General features: G+C 36.7%; 1 protein-coding gene across 19 annotated transcripts in view; it reads left to right on the top strand.

Moving 5' to 3' along the window:
• Positions 1-23,208, top strand: part of Zbtb20 (zinc finger and BTB domain containing 20) — a 789,314-nt gene that overhangs the window by 459,700 nt on the left and 306,406 nt on the right. Inside the window, exon 6 of one of the 19 annotated variants that reach the window (XM_060370422.1) lies at positions 6,796-6,863. The exons of the other annotated variants lie outside the window; for them this stretch is intronic. The gene's annotated coding sequence lies outside the window, so the exon portion shown is untranslated. The remainder of the gene's footprint in view (positions 1-6,795; positions 6,864-23,208) is intronic. 19 annotated transcript variants of the gene reach the window in all.

Here is a 23,208-nt window from a genome sequence, read left to right on the forward strand (position 1 = left end):
CTTAGAACTCCATTCTAACTGCATTAAGCCAGTACTAGATAGAAAAGAGATACTTAACCCAACTAAATCAAACTTAATACTTTGTTGAAATATTTCTAAATGTTAAGGCTTTTCTGGGAAGTGAGAAGCATTTGATAGTCGCGCGGTGCTCTTAAATGTGAAAGGGGGAATTTCATACTATAGATAACTATGTCTGGGAGGAGGAAATACGCTGCAGAGCAGCGCCTGTATAGATTGCTCTAGTTGTCCTAAGGTTTTAGGAGCACCCTGTACAAGCCAGTGTTCCACAGATAGACCACACCCTCACAAAAGAGCGCTGTGCGCGCAGAATGATCTGTTGGGCTGAGCTCTCTGTAGAAAACCTGTTTACGAGTTGGTCCTTTCTCAACTGTCTTTGCATTTGAAGCCAGAGACGGTAGCAGTGCGTTATCCAACAGGTGCTTTACACTCATCAGATATTCAGGCTGCGAGTAACTAACACCCTGCCTCCGTAGAAACTGAATTTATGTGTTACTCTGCTCTATTTAATCTTAGGCGCACAGTTTCCACTGGCCTCGAAAGTGAGTAGCTAGAATATTGATGTGCCTAACCCTTCGAGAAGAAATAAAAGGTTTCTCTACCACACTAAATCTCTAGAAAAAAATATGATGGCTTACAGTATGGACACATACAAAATATTTTCAGCAAAAGCTGGTAGGAAAAAGCACATGGGAAAAAAAGAAAGTAATAACACAAGCAATAAACTATCCAATCAAACAGAGCATCTGTAGAAATTGCTCCTGTGCATATGTAAACAATACAAATTCTTTTCCTCTTTCCATCTCTTTTCTTTCCATCTGTCTTCTGAACATTTGCTTTTCTCTTACTCTGGCTTGGCATCACCAGCATTAAAATGTCAGCTCAAGAACCGAAATGTGCCTGGTACCATGGCTTTCAGGCAGGTATGACAAGGTAGGAACAAGTAATTGTACTATTTTGAAGCTGCAAAATACTCATATTTTAAAACAACTTACTTAGCTATCATTATTTTAAGACAGATACTGACAGCACATCATGGTCATTTATTTATGCCCTTTTATTATATGTGATGGTGTACTAGGTGCCTGTCATAATCCTGAACTATAAAGTACCTTCAGAAGAGAAACTACAATTTTTTCTGGTCTGTGTATGATACCATAAACCCAAGTTATCCACCAAAACCTCATCATGATAGCAGCTATAGTAATAATTATCATCCATAGTGAGAATATGTTCTCCTAAAAAGAGCAGCAGAAGCCATCTCAGAAGTAACCCGGGCCCTCAACAGACCCGTAGGCTTATCACAGCCAAATAAAAGTTCAGCTCTGCAAAAGCCTGAGAAGTACCTGGTGTTTTTTTCTTATGTGTGACTATTGCAGTCCTGGGGTTTGGTCACTGTTGTATTTGTGACTTTATATGTCACACCATAGCTAAAAAAACAAAATTCTGAGAATAAAGTAGCTGTCTAGACTTTCTTCATTTTACTCTGAATTAAATTTAGGATTACAACTGAAGGATTCTGAGTATTTTAAGGCAGCAAACCCTTTGTAAGTGCCCTGGATCATGACAGGATTTTCACTTCAAGACCAAAGATCCTGATAATCACAACAAAAGGAGGTGGAAAGGATTGTTCAGATTACTAAATCTCTCCATTCCATGAACCTGGCATATTTTCTAAGACATCTTTTTGAACATATATTATGCAATTGTGTGCAATTGCATGAGGATAAAAATTACATTATTCCCTCACCAAGATAATCATGTGATTCTGATTCACATAGGAGAAGAGGGAAGAATGAAACCCCTGCTAAAGCAGGTATTCGGGAAGTTAGTTCCATAGTCAGCTCAGTCCCTGACCCTGGCATGCTTAGGAGGAATCCCCAATTCTCCCCCTGACTGGACTACAGTTTGAACAGGAGATGACTTTCCATCTGGGGACTGTCCCACAGGGCCTCTCTAGGCTCTCATGCTCTGACCTCCACTGTGGAAATATTCTTGTTTTGTTGCTGATGTCAGAAATAATTTTTTCTGGGTATTTGATAGCTACTCTGTGAATTCATCTACTGTATTTGTGCTGTGGAGATCTGTAACCTTTGAATACTAAGTGTAAAGACTCTCATAATTAATTATTTAAAGACATTTTAGCCCTTAACTATTTTTCTTTCTTGTCCATAAACAAGTTGATTGGTTAATCATGTCTTTGTTTGTTTTTATTGTTGTTGTATACACTGCACAAAACAATAAAACAAGAAAGAGGAAAGGCTGTTTATAAAAGATAATTACAATGGCAACATTGTACTTTCTCGAGATGTTCTCATTTTCTCCTGTTTGATTACATCAAGACCCAGGCTCTAGAAAGTGTGTTTCGGTTTTGCTAGGAAAATTATAGAGAAGAATAAATCTATATTTATAAAGTATTGTCAAACAGGGCATGTTAACTGTGTTACAATTAAAAATATCACAGTTTCATCAAACCCTCTTCTACCAACATGACTTCAATATCTGGTCAGTCCTTACACAGATTGCTCAGAACAAGGAAGAAACACTAGATACTTTTCAGGGCCTTGGAGAACAGTTTTTATCAGCATATGATAGGTCTGTGGTCTGTTAGAAGCCCAGTTTATTTTCTGGAATGGCTTATCCTGACCTCCCAAAAATAAAAAGTTAACAGTTTCCTCCAAATTAAATCAAAACTCAAAGACCAAGGGGATCTCTAAGATTGTTTTCAAGTCATCTTTCAATTTTATTTTTATTTTTTATTGATTTATTTGTTATTATTTCAATAAATTTTTGTTATGGAAATGTGAATTGTTTTTCCTGGCCCAGTTCATTTTATATTATATAAAATAATTTTCAATATATAAAATTGAATTGCTATGGCCCTGTGCATGTAAGATTCAGTACCTTACAGGAACTTTAGCTGTCAACAGGTGATCTTCCTTTGTCTTTTCTTATAGTTCTGCCTGTGGTGCCTGTCACTAGCAGTCAAATGAGGACAATTTTACCATTCTCTCCTGCTGCTCTAATTTTTTTTTTTTTTTACTGCCGGTACATGAATTTGTTATTCTTTATAATTCCCTTTGAAGTTGGAAATCCAAAGGGAATCTAAAACCGACCAGATGTTTCTACTGCTGGAGAGGGAAGAGAGTCAGGAATAAGTTTAACAAAAACTTGGTCTCTAGGAAAAGAAATCATTTCAGCTGGAAATTGTCTTTAAATGCACTCATTTGCTATATATCTGTTAATTTACATTTACTAGCCCTTTGTAGGCAATATTACCTATCAATTTACTCAGAGTAAAACTCATAAATTTTGTGAGCAAGCAGATTCCTGTGGTTTGCTCAGAGCTATTTCCTTTATGGAGTTTCAGTTCTATTACTCGGGGTATTCTCCTCTCATGCTTTACTGGGAGGCTTTTCTGTTGTCATTGCTAATGTTGCTAGTGGGTCTCTGTCATGTTACAGCAGATTTGGAGGGTCAGTTCTGTAGTCTGTCAGAAAGGTTGAGGTCAAGGAAGCCTGACACTAGGGAGAGGAGGAAAGTAAAGTTGCCCAAATGGTTACACTTTTTAGAGAATGTCATCTTTTCTAAAGCTATGGTGATCAAAACAAGAGTAAGTGACAACGACGTTAGGGGAGAAAAAAGACATAAGTTTTGTTATCTTTCAAGGATTCAGTTTATTTCACAGACAAACAATTTGATTAATTAGGATGGGAAATGAAAAAATATAGTCTCTGGACACAGTATAGTACAAAGAAAGTAGGGTCATTGTGAGATAACAATTTGGGGTTCTCACTCTGGGGACTCAAAACTTCTGGTACCTATCAGGGAATTATTAAGTATCGAACACAAATATGAGAAAACCAATCAGAATATTTCTGTTTTGTTTCCTACTTCTCAGGGCGTTGGGTAGAGGAGGTGGATGTTATTTGCCAGGCTTCAGCAAAGTATTTCTCACACTATCCTCTTACCTGCTCTCTCAGTTCCCAAGGCTTCCCACGATTTCCTGGATGATAAAGAAATGAGAGCAAGTACTCTGTACCCTTAATCCTGCTGCACAGATCAAGCACTAGCAGGTGTTTTTTCCATCTCACAAGGGGTGACAATTCATCATTACTCCTTCATTACTCCATTCTGTCTTAGTCTTAAATAGGAAGCACTAGTTCTCAATAATTATATTAAGTTTCTTAGGCCACAAACATCAGTTAAATATACCATTTTAGGAATTCTTTTTCAGCCTGTAGAAAGAGAGCAGAAGAAAAAGACAGAGAGAAATCACTTAGCAGGTGATTCGTGTATTTTAAGCGGCTTTCCCCATGTTAAAATATAATAAATTCAGATCCTGGAACATGGATGATTTGAATGTTCTGTAAGAATTTGGTAAAAAGAAAAACCAAATAAATAAATAAGATAAAAATCTTTCCCTAACCATTTGTTCTGCATTCAGGGACCTGGATTTTCAATATAGTTCTGTGAAAATGTGTTAAAATAGGAAGTTTCAACCTGAACAGTTCCTCTTCTTCCTCCTTTTTACTTATTTATTATTGCTATTTCTATTCTTCTTGGTTAAAGCAGACGGTATGAAAAGCATTTATGTTGGTCTCACTGCTGACAGAGCTTAACCTAATAATCCAAGACTTGGAACTTAGAGCTTCAATAAAGGAAACACTGTTTGAGGTATTTTCCATTCAAACCAGCATCAAAAGTTTTTAATTAACACCATCAGAAATTAATGGTCTGAATGCAGGACAAGGTTTCTACATACCCCACAACTGGGAACAACCACAAGTGGGACCCATTGTGTCTGTTTGTATTTTATGGTGTATTTTTATTTACTGGCTAAAGCAGAGTCCCAGCTGCATGTTCGCTGCAGAGCCTCAAGAGTGAAACCTGCAGAGTCTGCTTCACTCCAGCAGTTTCATTTTGCTCACTGATTATTGTCCTGAGTTCTTTGTGATTGTAATTGGTTAGAAAGTTTGAAATTAGCAAGTCCTTGTCAGCCATGAAAGCTTTGAAATCACAAGGCTGGATACAGCTATCAAGCCTGCTAAACGCCTAATGGCTTGCGGGGTAAGAGCCTCCAGAGTGGTGAACACTCTCAGCCCCACAGGCTGTACCCCAGTCACCATTCAGCACCCTCTGGAGGGCCTTGTCTCAGATGGGGGCTTTGTCTGGGGCCTTTTCTTTTCCATCAGTGAAGCCTGTTTCAGGGTGAACAGATTTTAGACTAATAGGGGTAGGAGGCACTGGGAAATGAGAGCAAATGGGCAGAAGAGTGAAGTAGGTAAGGGAACAAGGAGAAAGAAAAAAAAAGAAAGAAATGCACAGGAGACAAAGAGGCAGGATATAAAGATGAAAAGAGCTTTGTAAATATTAACATTTTGTTTCTTTGCAACTGAGTTTACTGTCTCAAGGTGGAAAAGGCTGGTATGTGGGTTTTATTTTGAAACTTTTTTAAAAAAAATTTGCTACTCATTGTCAAGGAAAAGCCACATATATTCACATAAGGGACTGTAACCTGCCCATCACTGCCCTGCTGTAGTTTTGGAGATTAAGGATACAATTCTTCCTCCATATATTATAACACGGGAATGATTATGATTAGTTTACCAATCCTTCTAAAACCACAAAAGCATTTATTGTTAAACCTAATATGAGACTCAAAACCAGTGTGTTCCAAAAAAGTCCTATGCTGCCTGGTAAGTTGTGAAATAAATTTTATTTCTTCCTTATAGAGCTGCTTGGGCAGAGATATCCGAGGCAGAGATCATCAGCAATGATAAAACGGTTCTAGAAGCTTACAGACCTCAGTAGCTTTCTGTAAAGCACACATTTATGTCTAAAACCTTCAAACTTACTACATTTAGATATAACCCTTAAACTTTCAATTCTCTTCCACTTTAATAAAACCTTGTGAAAATATGAAAAGCATATTGCCATGAATTCAAAATGTAAGAAAAAATTTTAGTCCATCTTGGCAAGATGATATAAAATACCACCATTTTTTAAAATTTTTCCAAAAGTTGTTCTAACATTTTTCTCACACTCACAGAAGGATCAATACATATTATTCAGTACATATACAATGAATGAATGATTCCCAAGAAAATAATGAGAACTGTATTTCTTAGCTGAACAGTTTAGGATTTGGCATCTTGAAGAATTTAGACATAATCTGTGTGAGTTTAATTGAGTAATCTCTCTCTCTCTCTCTCTCTCTCTCTCTCTCTCTCTCTCTCTCTCGACTCCTCCCAGATCCTTTCCCACCTTTCTTCCCACCCAACTTCATAGTCTCTACCTACCCTTCCTCTTTCTTCCTACTCTACTCTTCTTTACTTCCCTCCTCCTTTTCAATGAGACTACTACGTTAGCCAATTACTTTTGGGTGTGGGGCCTGTCCTGGAATACGATTGATAAACCAGGAATCACTCCATTGAAGAAAACAGGCTTTACTCTCAGCAGCAGTCAAACACCAACAGCTCCTTAGCTGGGGGTGAGGGTGGAGAACTTCATGTCCATCTCCTCTTCTCCATGATAGAATTCTGTCTGCTTTGACCTTGTGCTGCTCTTGTGCACGTACTCAGAGTTTCTGAGTTCATTTGTGCATTTGCCCAGTTGTGTCTGAAAAACACTCTTTCATTGAAGTCATCTATCATGGTGGACCTTATAAACTTTGAACCCCTCTCTGCCACTTAGACCAATGAGCCCTGAGGAAAAGGCTTTGATATGGACTTCCCATTTGGGGCTGAGCAGTCTGAACTATCTTATCCTCTACAGTCCCATCTACTATAAGAAGAAGCGTCTCACGTGAGGAGTGAGTGGTGCACTGATCTATGTGAATATCAGTAAGTACCCTAATAAATCTTAGGATTTATTTTATTGTTATGTACAATTTAGCAGAACAATAATGGTTTGTTTACTCGTAGGGCCACAGGTTCTTGGCATTATTGACCGTGCCACGTATGGATTTCATCTTATTGAATGGGTCTTAAATCCAACCAAAGAGTGATTGCTGACTTTAGTAACATTTGTCCCACCATCGCACCAATGTCTGCCCCCAAGTTTTATAGGCTAGTATGTTACATTATCTGTTATTAATGCCCAAGCCCTTAGTTTACTTTTGACTTAAGCAGTCTCTGAAGCAATTCTCTTTAAGCTCAGTTCCTATCTGAAGTGTACTGTATATACTCTTCCTCAGTATCTTAGTTCCTTTTTTTATTGCTATGGTAAAATGCTATGGCCAAAGAAATTCATAAAAGGATCATTTGGCTTTGGTTTGAGAGGATTAGAGTTTATGATGGAAGAGCAAAGGAACAGCAGAAAGCTCACATCTTGATCCACAACCGTGAAACAGAGAGAGAGCACTGAGAATGGCATGACTCTTTTGAAACCTCAGAGCCTACCTCCTGTGACATACCTCCTCCAAAAAGGCCGCACCTCCTAATCCCCCCAAAAGTTCTACCCAATGGTGGACCATGTGTTCAGTTATATGAGCCTCTATAAGCTATTCTCATTCAAGCCATCACATCCAAGATCTTTTGCAATGCTAAAAAAGATTGCTGAGTCTGTTCTAAACTTATTGAGGGCAAGACAACTGTGGTATAAAAAAATGGGAAATAGCATTTAATACCTATTTCTTTTATGTGACCACCTCTGGAGGCATTGTGTACATATCTCAATGTTTCTGGAGGAGTGGATCTCGATTAGACCCTAGTGGCCTTGTTGAACTACCTTCATTATAACCTGTTCCTCCTCTTCTCTGACTCAGCCTCTGTCACTCATTCACTCCTGCTTCTGAAACCATCATCCAGATTAGTGCATACACACAAACCCTTGATCCAAACTGTTCTTTGGGAGAAACCCAAAATTAGCTGTGTACTCAGGTTTGTTCCTTTGTTTGTCACAGTTACTTCACAATGCGTTCTTTCACCTTTCTGCTATGGCCAGTCATTTATTGCCAGTGCCTGGTCTGTTTCACAAAGCTGGCTTAAACTCCTATGCACACCTCTGTATATTATGACATTTAGAGAGAGAAAAAAATATTGTATTTCACCTGTGTGTCCTAAGTCCAGTACTGTCCTGACAGATCATATGTGTTCAGTTAATGTTTTTTGGATCAGTGAGGAAAGGCATAGTCACATCATGTGACATGATGGTAATTATACTATTGTATATTCAGACCAAGTATGAATTGTGTTATAATTCATTTCTAAAATATATGCATATAAAACACAGGATTGTTCTTATACTAAAGTTATACTTACACGATTGTTTTCTTATGTATCTCAGTAAATTAAAGAACATAAGTTTTAATTTACAGCCTAGAAATTATAATTGACTCTGAGTAAATTAAGGGAAATGTGTGAGAACCTAAATATTTCTCCTATACGTAAGGATGGGAAAATGGTGGTGAATCTAGTCATTTGGTAGAAATTACAATAGTCTCTGTGAGTATTTGTAGTATCAAACCAATTCAGTGGGCTTCTGCGTGTTGCTGAAATTCCATGAAGCCAAGAGAATGAGGCATGGCAATGTCTCTGTGTCCTCTAACAGGAGTCTAAGATTGCCTCCATCAGTACTCACTATGGAGAAGAGTATAGTTTTCAGGAGACACTAATGAGGCTTGAAATAAGAATGGCAGTAACGTAGCAGGAGAATTGCTTCAGGGTGTGGTGACCAAGCCAATTATTTGATAATACATGCACCCTTCCAGGCTGCATCATAGAAGGAAGATTAGAAGTGCTCCAGAAAAGGGAACCAGAGTTCATCAAGTGGCTTATTTTGGTCCCAGATTAGTACAGAAAGACATGTTATGGTATGCTAGCTATAGCTTTTCATGGAAAACAATTCTAACTTCAAAAATGGTTTAGTACCCTTTACTATGGGAAAATAAACCATTAACAATTTTAGAATTTGTTCCTCTACAAAAATATCTGAAGTCTCTGCTCATATAATGTGTCTTAGTATTTTTATCAACAAAGTCAAATTATTTTACTAAACTCATTTCCAACAGGTAGAGATTTGTGCCAGTCCCTCACATGATCACAGCGGGTAAAGTCATAGTAAAGTCATGTGGCATGTGGATAAAGTTCTGTTTCATAGAGAAAGTACAGAGTTAGAGGTGCTGTTGCAGCCTACCATTTATATTATTGGCTTGGACTCAGAAACATGTAGCCTGAATGAAAACCCTAAGAAGCCTGAAGCAGCACAGGGACTCCTCTGTAGACTCTGGCAGCACATTTTCAACCTGCATCTCTAGCCATCTGCACAGCTTTCTTCCTAGGTTCCTGTTGAATTTCTCTGATATAGTCACAACTGAAGAGAAATAGAGGTCAGAAAACAAACTAATTAGAAATGAAAGAAAAGAAATGGTTTCTGATAATCAAGCTCCATCACTAAATAAGGGGGAAATTACAGTTTCTTCTGATCTTGCTCTCAGTATTATCATCTCTGAAATAGGAATGTGACCTATTAGCTATTCTTTTTTTCTTTATCATATAAAAATTATTCGTGAGTATTGTCAAGTATATAGAATAAACTACAAGGGGATCATTAAAATCACTCAAAATCATCTACAAATAATCTACTTGCAAAATTTTGGATACTGTTATACTCTTTGTTCTGTGTATATACAACCTTTTTTGTTGAAAACCTGTACATACCTTTATATCCTACCTTTGTTGTTTATATCTATAGTTGGAAAATATTCAACTTTGTTATACAATAGGTTTCTTGTATTGCACATTCACTATCTTTTTAAAAATAATATTTATTGTTTGAGATTAATATAATACACCATTTTTTCCCTGGCAAAGCCTTCCATGTATAATACACCCTTGCTCTGTTTCAAATTCATAGCCTCCTTTTCTTTAAATATTACTACATATATTTACATATGTTCATATATTTATATTCCTAAATTCATAAGTACAACCTTCTCAGTCTGTATAATGTTACTTTTATATGTATGTTTTCAGGGCTGACTTTTTGATATAGGATAACCTCAGTGTTCTTTGCTGGGGAAAACTATTTCTCCCACTCTCAGCATTCCTTGGTTGCTGTAGTTCTTTGCCTAGGGTTGAGACCTCTTGAGCTTTCCCCATGACGTTAGCATGTGTAGTCTTGTCATCCTAGTTCAACTCCTGCTGAAACATCCATGTTGGTAAGACTTCATAGGTGTAGCTTCTGACATTTCTCAGAAATACTATCTCATGGTAAACTCAGGTCCTCGGGCTTTTGCTGTCTTCACATTCACTGCTACTATTACAAAAATGTAATAAAGCCATCATAAATGAAATATACATTTAAACATACATTAAAATAAATTCTGGTGATATTACTCTGGTTGATATTTTAGACAATTAAAGAAAAGGACAGGAAATAACATTTAATGCAAGCCGAGTTTCTACCAAATCATGGGTTTAGAACTTCATTTACTGCATTGTTTTTAATATCCTTTCATCTTAATGGAGTACTAGACACAGAAATTTAACTCAGGACTTGAGTCTATGAAATACAGCTACATAGCTGCTGACTAGCTTTGTGATTTTGTGATACTTTGTCTTTGGCCTAGTTTCTCTACCAAAGAGTAATAAAGATCATAATGATGCCATTTACTTAAAAAAAAATTGTTTGAGGGACTACAGCTGGGATACAAAGTGAATAAACTGTAATTAATATAAAAAGGAAAATAAAAATTAAGAAAAGAAATTTCACTAAAGAAAAAAAATTGTTTTGGAGATTCAACCAGTGAATATAAGCAAAATGTTTATGATGTAATAAATATTATCTAATATTTTCCATTTTTCAGTATCTAAAGCCATGCTTTTCTGTTTAGCCCTCCCATTAAAATATTAATCCTCATTGTTTCAAACTTGTTTGGTATGGAAGTGGATTCCAAGAAGAAGCAGTGTGATAAAAATGCAAAAGACTAAGGCCCTTAGATTTGTAATCCTTCTTCCACAGCTTTAAAGTAATGTGGCCTCTAGGAAATAGTTTGCATTCTTATGCTTAGTTATGGTTTTCTTTTGAATGAGCAAATGCTAGGCTATCTTAGGGTTTTGATGAGGATTTCAATGCAAAAGTATGTTTAGACCCTGTTATCTTGCCTACCCAATAAATGGTTCTGTAAATGTTAACCATTTATCCCTTGCATTGGTATTAAATTGCTTTGTTTGTTTTAAAAACTAGTATCAATGGGCAGATTATTCATGCATTTTGTAAGCGCCACTCACAGAATAAGGCAGTCAAATAAATACCTAAGGACTATGTGTTGGCAGCAATGATAGGAGGTGAGCTGCTACATTTCTAAGCTTTCTAAGTTTATCACATTTTCCTGACTTTATCATCATTTGTTTTTAGGTAGATGTAAAAATGTGCTCATTGGTTTTTGGTTTCTTTTTTGGTCCAATAATAGTCTTTATCATATAATGTACTTCTCTTTTTTATTCTATTTAATTGATTTGCAAATTTTTATGCAAGTTAACAGAAAACATTTTATGAAGGAGCCTAAAGTTCCTTCAGTGAGCATATAAAAATTATTAAATGAATTTCAAAATAAGGCATGAATGATCAAGTGAATAACTCCATGTTATCTTTCTAATGGTACCAAGTATTGGTTCTGGCATTGTAGCATTTGAACATTATTATTAGGTCAAATATATCAATACCAACATTTTTTTTCTGATTTTTGTTTGTCAAACTGAGATGAACATTTAAGGCTAGTATCCTCATGCTCTTAAGCATTTAGACTTCTGAAGGAGAGAACTTAGAAACATATTGCTTCCAAATAAAGCAGAAAGAAAGGATGTTGTCAATAGTCAAGATGCTGTGGGAAATTGGAGAAGATGGGTAGATTCTCAAGTAAGTGAAGAGAAAAACTTTGAGGAGGAAGTGGCCTTTCAATAAACTTTGACAAATGAATGGGATTCTTCAAGAAAAACACAAGGGTGAAGGAAAATACTAGCGTGAAGGAAAGTCAGGTGAATAAAAGCAAAAGGCTGTACAATTTCTGTTCTTGAGAAGGTAGGACTTCAGTAGTGAATGCCTGAGAAATAGTAGAGTTTCATAGGAGATGAAATGTGGATTTCATGAGCAAGCGCTGGGTGCCATAGGCTGGAGCTCTACTGGGCAGTGTGGGGCATGCTCTAAAGACGCCTTTGTAAAATCAAAGGACAGTAACATGACCAGGCCAAGGCTTCCTCACTACGTAGAGATTTGCGCAATTTCACCCCAAACGTGTCCTTTTAGTGTAGACATTATTGCCAGTAGAAGAGGTATTTTAACTGAAATAAACTGAGTGCTGATGTTAACCTCTGTGGGGGAAAAAAAAAGGGTCTAGGTTTGACCCCCAGAAATATAAATAAAATAAAGAATAACCACTTTTCAATTAGATCATTTCTCATCGCTAAAATAGATCCCTTTTAAGTATGTAAAATAATATCTGAAATAATATCTGAACTTGTGTTTGGAGAGAAGGTCTTACTATGTAACTCTTATACCATAATGACCTTGAATTCACATACACACACTTGTCTCTGCCTTCTAAGTGCTAATATTAAAGGCATATGCCACTATGCCCAGCCTGAACTTTTCTTTTCTTTCATTAGTAAGCCTTTAAAAATCAGTCAGCACAAGGATTAGAGCACCTACCCTGCCAAGTTGGAAGTATCTCATGTCAAGCACCTGTGCATTTCCCCAGCCATAGTTCTGAACAGCCTCACCACCTCTATTCTCTTGCCAGCTACATTCCCACACTAGTTCTCAGGCCAAGTTAACTTTATGCATGTTCTCATTATTATTTTTTTTACAATAGTGGGCATATAATAAACATCTTTAATGACAAGGTTTTGGGTTTTTTTCTTTACATTGAAAGTCCTTTCTGAAATTATCAGCTCATTACCACTTACAGCCATAAGGAAGAAGTCAGTGTCACAGTACACCTCAGGCTTCCTAAGTATCCATTTCAAACACTAAACAGCCACTTTAAAAATCTTAGCCCAAAATGCCTCATTCATGCCTTCATGATGGAGATGGAGGAGATTCTACAGTCTGATGGCTTCCTGGAGAGTAGCTGACAGCAGTGGTGATGGTCTTCTCTTGCCCTTTGTTTCTTTTCCTAATATGGTGCATTTGGCTCTGTGTGAATTCTACCTGTGCATCTTTCAACTCTTTTTACAAAAGAACCAAAGCAGTTTGCTGGCATTAGTCCGTGATGCCAAGGCTCCAGTGAAGAGGTTTTTGTTTTGTTTTGTTTTTGGTTTTTGTTTATTTTTTTAGGTTGAATATGTTCTTGTTTTCTTATTTGTTAATTTGTAAAGCCAATCCAAATGTGAAGAAAAAAATCAAATTTCGCCAATTTGAAAAGAACAAAAACAGCTAAAACCTCCTTTTAAAATTTTCTAAGCTATTATGAGATTACAGACAAAAGATTGTACATGAAAGATTTTCTGAAAAAAAAAACAGGTTGCTTTGCCTTTCTTTCTCACTTCAAAAGTCTTTGTCAGATATGAAAAAGAAACATACTCAAAATGAAGAGTAAATATAATTAAAATGGTTCCTTGCCTTGTCATATAAGCTTCTTATGGGCAAAATCTGTATAAACTTAATACTATGAAACTTAGGCAGAAAAGAAAAAGAAGGAGTGGGCAGGGAGAAAAGTTTGATTTTATAAGAATATGCATAAATATGATAGTTGGAGAAGTGACATTAAATCTTTAATTGCTTTTGATGAGAACATTTTTGATGCATTGCTTTATTTCTTCCAAGGCTTGCTGTGTCCCTGCCATACAATAGTCTCTTTATAGGCAACTAAGGGATGAATGATAGTACATAGGCCACATTATATAGGTGTGAATTTTTTCATAGCAGGGACAATTTACAGTGCAACTGTTTTAACATAAAGGTCAAATTATTATTAAATAACTACTCAAATTTATCATTTACTAAAAGTGATAGAAGGTAGGATGGGATTGTGATTAAGCATTCACATTTTTGAAACACTTATTAGTTGTGAGGCTAAATTTTCTTCCATATTAAATAGTGATTATTAAAGTCCACTAATCAGAAAAAGGGAAATTTTACGTGATAATACCATAATCCAGTTTGTAGTATTTCTGGCACATATTAAGTAATCTCTGTTTCCATTTTATATTATGCATAGTAAAAATGAATATAAGTATTACACATAGAATTTTATCCAAATTAAATTAATTAATATATATTATTACATACTGAACATTCAGGCAACACTACACAAGGCCATAAGGATTCATTCATATTGACTATTCTGTCTGTAAAGAAACATAATCTACTGCGGGCAAGAACATATGTATTAATAGGTTAAAATCAATAATAAGTTCACATTTATTAATATTTGAGCTTTAACATTCACTATCCTGTTTAACATAATGGCTAAATGAAAAGGTTATTACTCTTCTTCTACACAGGAGGAAACTAAGGCATGGTCAAGTTAAGCACTGCTAATATCTGAACTTACCCTTTCCTACTGACATGAAAGCTGTCGTTTTTACTACTGTGTTACTACAAAGGGGGTGTGTACAACTGAGTAAGTGTTCAGACTAGAAGAGTAACAATACAAATGGACCGGCCTGGGAAAAGTTCAGAGAGGTAAAGAAAGTCTGGTCTTCAGGGACCAAAATTCCAAACCCCTACACGCAATTATTTATCCTCTTTCTTTCTGTAGTTTCGGTTACCAAGATTCAACCTCAGTTAGATAATACTATTGAATGAAATGTTTCAGAAGTAAAGACTCATACATTTTCAATGTCACGATATTGTGAGTGGCATGATGAACTCTCATGCAGTCTCACTGCATCCTGCCTAGGGCCTGAATCATTTCTTTCCACTCTGTATACACTCCCCACTGTTGTCACCTAGTGGCTGTGTGGGTTATCAGATCAACTTTTGAAGTATCTTGGGTTTTGTATTCAAATAGTCCTTATTTTACATAATAACAACCCCAGTGAGTAAAATTAGCCATATTAACAATTTGAATGTGCTGGAAGTAACCTGTACTTTCTGAAAGTTAAAGGAAAAGGCTTATCAGGTTATGTATGTATTTGAAAAATAAAACAGTATATTATACCGTGAGGTACTTTCAGAGGTACCAGCCATCCTCTGTGCAGGCCTCTAACATATTTCCTATGTATAATGAAGTCACCATAATCATCATGTAGTAGAGGCTAGCTCCCTAGGTTTAAAATCTAACACCACATTTTGACTATGTTATTATCTTAAGAAAGTTTCTAAATCTTTTATATTTTCATCAGTAAATGGAAAAATAATAGCATATCCTGTTTAAGTTGTTGTAAAGATTAGATGAGTTAATGCAGAGGATTACCATGATGCTTAGGATGCCTAAATGTTAAATAAATATTGACTACTATTGATACCACTATTGCTATTGCTGCTGCTTTTTATGTTATGAGTTATGGGAATACTTTGAAATTTTTCTTTCTTGAATTGCATTTAAAATTTAAGAACAAACAAACTAGTATTTCACAAGTATGAAACTCTAGAACATTTAGATCATTGTTTTCCTTTATCTTGAAAGCTTCAGTCGGACATGATGAGAAAGGAAAACAGACGTCAGAGAAATGCGTTGTGTACTTAAGTGAAAGAAATTCAGTAAGAGAGAATGTCGCTAGCCTCCTGGGACTACTCTCGTCTTTGTGCATGCCCATTGATATTTCTTAGTTAGCTTTCTTGAGAACTAGTAATGTCAAGTTTTTAAAAGAATATTGTTATTTTTGCTTTTGCGGGCAAATAAATATATTTCAATGTAAAGAAAGCCTTTAAAATACTATTGGCAGTACTAAGGCATAGCCCGTATTGCCACGAGTAGTCCGTTTTGTTTCAGGCTCACTAGTGTGCTTAGTAGCTAAAAATGTATAGACACCTCCCTTACACATGAGAAGAACAGGACAGTACTCGTTGACACCTAGCTAAAGGAACAGTTATCCTGAGATAACTTTCAGACAGTTCAGTTAGTTTTTTCCACCTTGACAAGAACAGCTTGTTTGCCAAACAAGTGCAAAGAATAACAACTAGACTAGAAGGCAGGCGCATTGGCAGTGCTGTCAGTGATACAGTAGCAATGAGTGAATGTCTAGGAAAGATGAGATTTTAAACTGCCTGTGATCAGTTCATGGGCAGCACTTAGCTGGACATGGCTGTCTGCTAGTGACCCCCCCCACACACACAAAGAAGCAATTTAACACATGTGCTTTACTTGTGTCTATTTCAGAAGCCCTTTGAAGTCAGGCAGCTATACCAGAACTATCTTTTTTTTTTTTTTTTGATGTTTTGTTTCTGAATGGTCGTATTTAAACACAGATCACATTTAGAATCCTCTGCAATGTTAAGTAGTATGTATCCCAAGCCAATATTCTATAAATCAACAGCATTTCAAGTCAATTTGAACTCTGTCTTTTCTGTTCTTGGTGTGGGGCAGAAAAGGATTGGTTTTAAACAGTAACAGTTCATACATAATGACTAAAAGCCAAACCATACCAAACCAAACCAACCAAACAAAGAAAACCAAACCTGTTTAATTATAGTACATAATGTCCCCAAAATAAGAGTCAACTTAAATCTTCCATATTCTTTTAGAGTAACATTCATTTCTTCCATGCTAATATAAACATTTAAAACTATTGCCTTAAAGTAATAAATTTATATATCATTTCAATCTGAATCTTGACCTAAATAACAACATTTCTAATATCTTTCCACTTTGATTTAATGAATTTTATTATTTAGTACAGTTTATTCACTTTGTATCCCAGCTGTAGCCCCTCCCTCATCCCCTGCCAGTCCCATTCCTCTGTCCTCTCCTCCCATGCCCCATCCCTAGTCCACTGATAGGGGAGGTCCTTCTCCCCTGGTATCTGACCCTATCCTATCAGGTCTTATCAGGACTGTCTGGATCCTCTTTCTCTGTGGCCTAGTAAGGCCACCTCACGAGGGGGAGGTGATCAAAGAGCAGGCCATTGAGTTCATGCCCGACACTGCCCCTGCTTCCCTTACTAGGGAACCTCCATGGAGACTGAGCTGCCTATGGGCTACATCTGAGCAGGATGTTCTAGGTCCTCTGCATGCATGGTCTTTGGTTGATTCATCAGTCTCTGCAGGATCCCCTGGGCCCAGATATTTTGGCTCTGCTGGTTTCCTCCTGTATAAGATTCTTATACAGAATCTTCTATAAGATTCCCTGCACTCTGCCCAAAGTTTGGCTATGAGTCTAGTATCTGCTTCATTACCCTTTTGGGTAGAGTCTTTCAGAGGTCCTCTATGGTAGGCTCATGTCCTTTTCCCTTTCTTCTCCCATTTTTGATGTCTATCCTGTTTGCCCTTCTGAATGAGAATGAAGCATCTTCCCTAGGGTCCTCCTTGTTGTTTAGCTTTTTTAGGACTATAGATTTTCACAAGTTTATCCTATATTATATGGCTAATATCCACTTACAAGTGAGTATATACCATGCGTGTCTTTCTGCCTTTTCAGTTCTTTTAAATTCTCTCAATCATTCTTTTGTTGATCACTCTACCTTATAGACAGACAAAAGCTGAGTTTCAGATTTTATGAGTTTAATTTGAGTTATACTGATTTATTTTATAGTCCCATTCACTTTGGCTTACACCATTCTTGCTGCTGAATATTGGGGGAAAAAATGAGCCTTTAAAGCTAAGAGTTAATGATACAGTCTAGAGCAAGATGAGACATGCTTTTGCTTTGGGTTTGTTGGTAGCCGATGTGGTTGACTGGTTAGCTGGTTGGTTGGTTAGCAAATTGGTCAATTTTGTGAGTTTTTTTCCCCCATCTGTTTCAAAATTCACAACCTCACACTTTATAGAGGTATACAGTTTTTCTTTCTACACCAAAACTATTTTCTGTGTGATCTGTAAAACAAAGTTAAAACTTAGTACCTCAAAGCTTACTCATTACAAAAGACCTCTCTGGCTAATTGTCACTCAGTTTTCTCTATGACACCTGAGGAGTAGCACAGTAGCTAAGCCTTTCATCTCAGGCATTCTGAGGCTTCCTGCTAGGGCTTCTGTAGTTTTCTTTTCTTTTCTTTTCTTTTCTTTTCTTTTCTTTTCTTTTCTTTTCTTTTCTTTTCTTGTCTTGTCTTGTCTTGTCTTGTCTTGTCTTTTTTCTTTTCTCTTCTCTTCTTTTATTTTCTATGTCTTAATAGGAGATTCATATTTAATATAGAAAACTTCTAGTTCAGCCCCCTCAGGTTTTGGTAGGAGGATCTCCATGCAACTGATAAATATATAAAACAAATAATGTCAGAGCTGGACACAGTGAAGTTCCTATGAGTTTCCACACCAGATATTTTTGGAGAGCAAAGGTATCTCATGGATGTTTAACTTTCCTAAAGTTATATATAGGACACACAGCTTCTATGTGTCCCTTATTAGCTACCCTATGTCTTAGGGTATGTACATGGTGAGTCAAATTTGCAGCAAACTTCTAGTTCAAATATCATCTGGAACTTTATAAAACCTTTTCAGTATTCTTTACATGGAAAAAGTATTACCTGCAATAGGAATAAATTAGGAATATATTCTAACCAACCCAAAGCATAGTTAAGCATTTTAATAATGCTAAATTTGAGATGTTACACTGATGAGATATTTTCCATACAAATAAAGAACAAAGTATATAAAACCCCGGGATTTGCGCTGAGTTAGAATTACAATGCAGCTGTCATTTTTGCATTTCCTGCTTTTCATGAAACATTACCAGTGATTCTCTGTCATTTAAATCAGTTGAGACTGTGGATTTATCTTAATTTTCGCCCTTTGTTTCCCCTTTTTGTGATAGCAGTTATGAGATATGATGATGTAGAGTGTTTCTGCTTATAATGGGTTCAGCCCTGTCCCTTGGCAGACTAAATCTTCTAGCTAATTCACTGATCAGTTAAATAGTCGAAGTTATTATTATTATAATTATTATTTTACATTTATATAGCACTTTTCTCCCAGGGTTTCAAGGCATTTTACACACAGTAAATTACCAAATAGAAATTAATCCTTATATCATCCTGTGGGGTAGGTACACTCACATTAATGAAATTCTACAGAAGTACCCTTGTGTCACAGCTCTACCCTAGTTCTGTGATCCTGCCCTTCTTTCACAAAAATAAAGTAGAATGCTCATGGCATTGCAGGGAAAGGCTAAAAGGGAGATCCTTAGGAAAATAGACCTATGTCCTGACTTTGGCATTCTGAGCTTCCTGGAAAATAAACTAATGGGAGAAATGAAACATGCAGTGGGTCTTGATAACCGTCACCCACCTGGGTAGTCCCATTTAATTCTTCATAGGGCAAGCTAGGATGTGATCCTAAAGTATTTGATTGTAAAAAAACTTCATGGGAGCGCATTTAAAATCAGATCCCAAAGACATTCTAGCCCAAAGAGATTCTCACTTAATTGGTCCAGAAGGAGCTCTGGGTTTTAACTCCAGGTGATTTTGAGGCCAGTGGTACTTGAAGAAACATGTAGTGACTAAGGAAGAGCTGTTACTACCCAATGTTAGAAAACAATTGCTCAAGTAAGAAACATGTCACAGTATTTGGCAGAGCCAAGACTAGATACCAAGTTGGAAAGTTTTCAAATCTGAACTTTTTACTATAGTAATACTATAATACCTCCAGGAAAGGGTAAGTTGAGAAACAGATATAACAGAACTTGAATGTAAAGGAATGGAGAAGGCTAGAAATAGACACAGCTCATGCCCAGTATGCCTTAAGTCCTAGGATCAATCCCCAGATCACAATAACACAAAACAAACTAAAATCAAGGAGAAAATAGAACATGAGAAGTTGTACTCTGTGAACTGGCATATACTGGCTTCTTGAGACCCTCATGTTCAGTTAGATGCTTAGGCCTAGAGCACCACCACTTGTCCTGCAAAGCTAGCTGACATGCTCTTTAACATTGTACTTCTCTGTTTCAGGGCTATCTTGAGCCCTCAAACCAGCTGCTCAATCAACTAACTGCCATCCTGTATGTGCCTGAGATATTCAGAATACTGAACCATTCACCCTTTCCAGGAAGTGTAGCTTCTGCTTAATAGGTGTCAGCAAGAGAAAAATAATATATCTCTTGTTTCTGAGGTATAGTAGACTTTTTTTTCTTCTTCAAAACCAGGGCAAGACATTATAGGAAGCAGTATACACAGGCATAGTGGATCCAAAGTTCTGAATTCCTTGCTCAGAAGTGTGAGCATTCCATGTGGGATTTAGAGACACTTGTGGGATTGGTTAGGGTTTTCAGAAACCAGAGCACAGATAGTGTGGAGTTGCTGGTGGTAAGGATTCCCACAGTCAGTGTAAATTTGCCTTACTTCTCTTCAATGGGTAGTAGAGTCAGTTGGATTTGACATAATTTGTTTTCTTTTTCTCAAAAGCATGTATCACTTAGCTATGGATAATAATTATTGCTGGCCTACTGAAATTTGGCTTTTAGTCTCACCAATATACCTTCTATTCCTGGAAGTTGGTTTCTGTGTCTACAGATCTCATCTTTGTTCATGTTTATGGATGTTTTTGTTTGTACCCGTGGGCCAGTGTATGTGCATGCATATGGAGAACAGAATTCGATATCTGGTGTCATCCTCAATTGCTTCCCACCTTATATCTTGAGTCAGGTCTCTTACTGGAGCTGGAGCCTACAGATTGAGCTAAAGCCGGCTGACAAGCCTCCTAGGCAACGGTCTCCACCTCCCCAACACTAGGATTACAGGCCCATTTGACTTTCTCTTCCTTCCTTCCTTTCCTTCTTTCCTTCTTTCCTTCTTTCCTTCTTTCCTTCCTTCCTTCCTTCCTTCCTTCCTTCCTTCCTCCCTCCCTCCCTCCCTCCATTCCTTCCTTCCTTCCTTTCTTTTTCTTTCTCTTTTAAACATGGGTGCCTAAGATGTGAGGTTAGGTCCTCATGCTTGCACAGTGTGTCATTTTACCTGTGAAAATATAGTCCTGGAACCATTTTCATTGTTTTCTTTTTAAACACTGTGGTTATCCTCAGTCACTGAAAGGACGATTTTTATTTAGCCTATAATAACCTATGCAATGCAGCAAAATAGCATTTTTTATTGGCAAAAGTGGGTGACAGTAGCAAGGGAAGATGCATTTAGAGACACTGAACATCATGCTCCTTAGGAAAGTGCATTTGCTCCTTGGCCTTTCAGGCTTACTCTCCTCAATATCACGTTATGTCCAGGCTGGATCAAGATTTCTCTGTAACCATATAGAGTACCCCTTTAAGAAAAAAAGCATAAAAATTCTGATTACAAAATTGAGCACAGAGCTTTAGAATAAGCCAGGCAAGTGAAGGGCCCTGGAGTTTAATCCCTTAAATTCACAGTCAATCCACCTCTGAATATCCCCATTTTGAGCTTTACAAAGGTACTCTTAGTAAATATTACTGTTTCATATAATAACAAGATTAGTTAAGGATAATGTCCTACTTTATATGTGTAGTCTTTAGGTTAAAAATAACAAAACATTGGAAAAATAACGTGATCCTACTTACCAACAATTTAGCTGATTCCATGTAGTGTTCATCTTTGTTTATTCAGGCTAACTCCAACATAATAACGGTCAATAAATACCATTAGAGCAGACATCTCTTTGTGGAGCCTCGTATTTCGAGCAATACTTGAGACAATAAAGTACAGGTCAGCAAGAAATGTCAACAGTTCCTTTAAATTCTTTGTAATGGGATTACAACTGTATTGTAAAACTCATAAAGGAACTAGCATAGATTGTGTTTGACCCATTGTCTCTTTTCTCAGAGTTGTAAAAGATATGGCTATTTCAAGCATTTTGACTCTACCACCATTTTTATACTTTATTATTTCATTTTCTTCCTATTCCGAACAAGCTGTAAACATTTAGATTTTTTAAAAGATCTTTCAAAGTGCCATGGTATTGCTGCTTCCTTCTTATTCATTCGTTTGGTTTCCCCTTAAACCTCTCCCTGTCTTTTATTATTCCAAAAATAATATTTTGTGGCAATCTCCTGGTAGAAAGCACTTAAATTTTACAATTGACCTGTTAAAAGATCTAAAACTATCTCTACTTTCTTGCCCTAGTTTCCTTTCCTGTTGCTGTGATTTAAAAAAAAAAAAAAGTGTCAAAGCACCTTAAGGGAGGAAGGACTGATTTGACCCAAAGCTTTCAGCTACAGTCCATCACTGTGGAGAAATTAAGGCATTAGGAATATAAAGCAACTAGAAACAGAAACAGTTAAAAGAAGAAAGAAAATGAATGTATGCTACTTCCTCTGTGCTAGCTTTCTCCACTTTTATACAGTTCAGGATCCCTTGCCTCGGAATAGTGCCACCCACAGCTGGCAGGCCTTCCCACCAAATTAAGCTCAGTTAAAGTAATCAAAGGCCATCCCAAAGGCCAAATGTGGACAATAACTCATAACACTCTCTTCCCAAGGGATTCTAAATTGCATGTACTTTCCCCCTTACCCAATCCTCTGATATTAGAACATTCCTTTAAAATATATGGAGAATGTGTTTTGGAGCACTATCTAGAAATTTAAATGAAAATCAAAATGGTAAATAATACTGGCTTCTCAAAATTACTGAGTTTTCATCTTCTTTGTAGGCTAAGCCAGTTGTTTCATTTCTGTTTTCACATTTATCGGTCTCCATACGGCCCACCTAGGAAGTAATTTCTCCGAGTTCTGACTAAAAAGAAATAGCCAATCTTAAGATCATCAGTACAGTGTATTGCCTGATACAACTAACCAACATGAAATTTAAGAGCAGAAAAGAGAAAATCTGTGGAAGATCACACTGTAGCCGTGAGCAAACAATCGCACTGCAGCCGAGAGCAAATGCTGTCTGAACCTCAATTTCAGGCAGCCTCGTTCATTAGCAAAACAGCCGCTCCTTTAACAAGAAACCTTCAAGAAAATGAAACAGTTGCGTTTTTTTTTTAAATTTTAGCATAATTGTTATAAGTTGTATTTTTCAAGTTTTATTTATATTTGTTCTTCTTGAATAAGTAATCAACATTCTTTAACAGTGGAACAGTGTTGGGTTAAATGTTTTCAGAGTGGAAGTGGCTTACTTAAAAAACATTTTTTATGCCTGTTTAGATCTTATGTTTGCTGTCCTGGCTGAAGATGACTCTTGTACAGAAATA

The sequence above is a fragment of the Meriones unguiculatus genome, chromosome 17 (genome assembly GCF_030254825.1).
Source record: "Meriones unguiculatus strain TT.TT164.6M chromosome 17, Bangor_MerUng_6.1, whole genome shotgun sequence".
Lineage (NCBI taxonomy): Eukaryota > Metazoa > Chordata > Mammalia > Rodentia > Muridae > Meriones > Meriones unguiculatus.